Source organism: Oratosquilla oratoria, chromosome 2, assembly GCF_046742065.1.
Source record: "Oratosquilla oratoria isolate Oo_2021 chromosome 2, ASM4674206v1, whole genome shotgun sequence".
NCBI classification, from domain to species: Eukaryota; Metazoa; Arthropoda; class Malacostraca; order Stomatopoda; family Squillidae; genus Oratosquilla; species Oratosquilla oratoria.
Genome location: NC_134778.1, coordinates 43,115,414 through 43,119,923, shown reverse-complemented (window position 1 = coordinate 43,119,923; position 4,510 = coordinate 43,115,414). Strand labels below are relative to the sequence as shown.

General features: G+C 47.8%; 1 protein-coding gene across 1 annotated transcript in view; it reads right to left on the bottom strand.

The window, feature by feature from the left end:
* LOC143038629 (uncharacterized) overlaps positions 1 to 3,449 on the bottom strand; it is a 33,806-nt gene extending 30,357 nt beyond the window's left edge. The window contains exon 1 of the mRNA XM_076208099.1: positions 3,331 to 3,449. The gene's annotated coding sequence lies outside the window, so the exon portion shown is untranslated. The remainder of the gene's footprint in view (positions 1 to 3,330) is intronic.
* Between the last annotated feature and the right edge of the window lie 1,061 nt (positions 3,450 to 4,510).

Here is a 4,510-nt window from a genome sequence, read left to right as displayed (position 1 = left end):
ACACACACACACACACACACACACACACACACACACACACTCACTCACTCACTCACTCACTCACTCACTCACTCACTCTCTCTCTCTCTCTCTCTCTCTCTCTCTCTCTCTCTCTCTCTCTCTCTCTCTCTCTCTCTCTCCCTCCCTCCCTGTGGTCCGGGTTCGAATCCCGCCCAGGACTGAAATAATTTCAGTATCGCTACGCTGCGAGTCTTTATTCCAACTCTCGTGGGCGGGGAGTTGGTGTGCGTGTGCGTGTAAGGTCACACAGCATTACCCATAGATCGGTTATACAGTATATGAGCTCTGAGCTCTCTTCCGGGAGGGAAATAGTTTTCTATCACGAGTCTAACACGTGATCCAAAACCATGGTGAATCACACACACACACACACACACACACACACACACACACACACACACACACACACACACACACAAACACACACACACACACCGGCCCGACGGCGCAGTGATAACCCTCGCCACACCTACTCCAGCGGTCCGAGTTCGATTCCCACCCAGGGCTGAAATAGCATCAGTAACGCTGTGCTGTGAACCGGCACTCCAACTCTCGTGGGAGAGGAATTGTGTGTGTGAAGTCACAGCAATACCCATAGATCAGGTACATATGAGCTCTCATTCGGGAGATTGTAGTTGTTGATCACGAGTCCAACACGTGATCCAAGACCATGATGAATCACACTTCGATCTTTGGCCCCAAAGAAATAGCGCGTGCGCTGGCGTGTGTTCGCTCGCGGTAGGATGCATATTAATGCGCCCTGATGCTTGCACACCCACTTTAGCTCTTATTTCTTTCTCCTCAGTCTTGGCGTTTCCTGCCGCTTCATTTCTTGGCAGTGCCTCCCACTCGGGCACACAATCCTGGGATCCGGATCAAGAGAGTGCGTGTGCGGGGAAGGGAGGGATTAAAAGGAGTGTGGAGGAGTATTGGGAATAATGCGCCAGCAACAAACGAAACGTCGCACGGGCTCCGTCCTCGCGTGGTGTTTCGTTTGATAGAAGGAAATGAGTAACTAAATTGACGGTAATCATGTATTCTTAAAGCAAAGTGAATGCCTTGAAATGTAGTGTAAGGATGGCGGTAACCAATATGGGGATTTGTTAGGCTTTGCCTGCAGCGTGTTCACTGTACGACCTTGTATTTACCTAGTTGTATTTTACGAGAAGAGAGCTATGCTCGTATTGACCCGCTTTTGTATCTTTCAGCATCCATTTTAATCTTAAATTCTTGTAGTGTACAATAAATATTGCATGGACCATGATTTAATATATTTTTCCGGCTAACAACATTTGCTTCTAGTTGAATATAAAATTACATTTCGTAGAAATCAGGTGGCCATGTCAATTAGATAGGCTTATTATTTTTTAAGGATTATGGTAAAATGTAAGTTGCTTAGATATGAGACCGAGGGAAGGGGGATTCTAACGTTGGCACGCTCAGCGACCTTGACTTTGAGCCAAGCATCGACAAGATCAGTGGCATTCTTAATTTAGAGATAGGGAAGTCTCGTATAATTAGTTCGAGATATGCTTAAGTACACACACACACACACACACACACACACACACACACACACACACACACACACACACACACACACACACACACACACACACACACACACACACACACACACTTGCACACACTTGCACACGTATACACACACACACACACATACACGGACGTCAAAGAGGCCCACATCTTTATCTCTACCCGGAGATGCAGGGGTGGGTGGGTGCGCTGTGTCTCACGACCGAGATCCTAAATGTCTCTTTACATCTCGTACTAATTCGCGCCGCTTTTTCACTCAAGGAGAGCTGTCGACGGGCGACTCGTATCCCTTTGCCTGTTAATATCCTTCGACAAAGAAAATTACCTATTTTCTTTACACACTGGATCAGGTTTTTTCTCGTAGAGAACAGTGTGTGAGATTAAAGCATAGTCGTCTTGTGTGGGCTTGCGATTTTTGTACACACAAACCTGAGGCTACGATTGGTTCATTGAGTAACGACGACAGTGGGCGAGGTTGGCCGAGTTGAACTGGGTCAATCTGTAAGGCGGACTCGGGGAAATTCTCTAACGCTTACGAGTCGTCGCCCAGAGGGACATCACGGGCAAGTTTTGGATACAGCGCCAGCTCATGAGTGACGTCACCTCGCCCTGCCCGTGATTGAGAAAGACCTACGTGGCGTGACGACTCCGGAGAACGCAGTTTGTACTTGTTTAAGATCATCTCGTTTAGCTTCGGAAGGACCAAGGCCAAGACACCACGAAGGTTTGCGGCGGTCTAACGATTTAATAACGTTCGTTCTGTCTTGGCACCCAGTCTGGCAACTTGAACACCACCTCATAAATATCCTTAGGCTCGTTTCGCTCGTATCGACTTTTCGTCGTGCGTCGTCCACAAGACGACATCGTTCTCCAAGTACCCACGGGTGTCAATGGATGCATTCACACGTGTCTACCACGACCACGTGTGAAATCGTCCATAGACACTCGTGCTTATTTGAGAGCACGACGTAGTGTCGTGAACGGCGCACGGCGAAAAATTTCGCTCCGAAATTAACTCTCCCGCGGTTATTCGTACTTAGTTTATTATAATATAATGGAACGTTTCTTCACTAATGTTGATCAGATAGGCTGAATGGCAGAATCGTAATAAAGTAGATACATTTACTCTTAAAGCTCGATAAGAAAACACGTAAGATATTTTTTTCTGGAGAAGGCGTATGTACAGTAGTTTGGTAGGGCAGAAGACCGTACGGTATCGGGAGGAGAAATTTAAGAGGCAATGTAGATTTATTTATTGTGTGTGTGTGCGTGTGCGTGTGTGTGAAGCTTGTGTGATTTGTGTAAGATTGGAAAATAAGGAAGCTGAGGAGTTTGAGGTGAGTGTTGGTTTGATGTACTGCGGAGATGGGTTATTTTTCCATGCCTTTGTAAGCTGTACATGGTGGGATGACGAAAAAATCAAATGCAAAAGTAACGAAAGATGACATGGGAGAAAAATGAGGAGGAATGGATGATAGTAGGTAATACTCTTCACCCGACACACAGAGGAGGGATTGCAAAGGTTGATGAGAGAATTTGCTAATTTTGGAGGAGAAAATGGATCAAAGAGTAGAGTGATGCTGGCAGGAAAAAGTTGAAAGAACATAAGGTTACATCATCATCTAAATCTTGACACGTCATTGTGCGGATACAGCTAAGATGGTCATTGTACCGACTTGAATAACATTTCAGTTTCCAAGAAAGGTACCCCGTCAAGATAAATTGAACAGACTGGAGATCTATGTTACGACATACCTTGATCGGTTGACCTACTTGTCCCTCCAAGTCTTTCGGTTCACAAAGAGGGTTTGTGCCGAGTTGGCATCGCGTTCGCACCGCCAACAGAACCGTGCCTGTGCTTGCCGCCGCCGCCGTCAGTGCCTTTGTGTACAAACATGCTGGGCGGGCACTCACGATCTCTATCTCCCTCCCACCTCACCGCCTTCCCCCTCCCTCTTCTCTCCCGCCCCTCTCCCTCCCTGTCTCTCCTTTTCTTTCTCTCTCTCCTTTTCTTTCTCTCTCTCCTGTCTCTCTCTCTCTCCTGTCTCTCTCTCTCTCTCTCCTGTCTCTCTCTCTCTCCTCTCTCTCTCTCTCTCTCTCTCTCTCTCTCTCTCTCTCTCTCTCTCTCTCTGTCTCTCTCTGTCTCTCTCTCTGTCTCTCTCTGTCTCTCTCTCTGTCTCTCTCTCTCTCTCTCTCTCTCTCTCTCTCTCTCTCTCTCTCTCTCTCTCTCTCTCTCTCTCTCTCTCTCTCTCTCTCTCTCTCTCTCTCTCCTCTCCTCTCCTCTCCTCTCCTCTCCTCTCCTCTTTCGCGACTACGCACATCAAACGGAACCGTTCCCACTGGAACGCGATTGGCGTCTTTCTAGATGAAAGTTGATGACCCTCCGGGTTGATGACTGTCCAGCGGATGACTCTTCGGTTTGATGGTTGGCTCCGTTGCCCTTTGAAGTGGAGGAGGAGGCGGCAAGGGGGAGGGAGGGAGGGAGGGAGGGAGGGAGAAGGGCAGCATCGAGTAGTTCCGATTTAGCCGGGACGGGGTGGGTGGTAGATGGGTCCAATTAACTCCTTTACCACGATCACCTCTCGTCTGAATAAAATTGCGCGGCGTCATCTGAGATGCCATCGGTGAAGAATGCCGTCCTTGCATTCATAAGAGCATAAGAATGGAGGAGACTGCAAGAGACCATAAGGCCTACACAAGGTAGTTCCATGTCCATTACCACATACTATCCCCATGCATGCCGGAGGGTTAGACGTTTTGAGTGTGATGGGGTCACCTTTCATCAGGATATTTCGTGTGTGTGTCTTACCAGGTGGTTTCGCAGAGCTGAGGGAACTCCTCTCATTCTTCATGGAATGATTACTTATTCATTTATGAGTAACATGGCAGAGGTGCAACGGAGGGACAACGGGGATGGGGTAGTGATCAGAGGAAT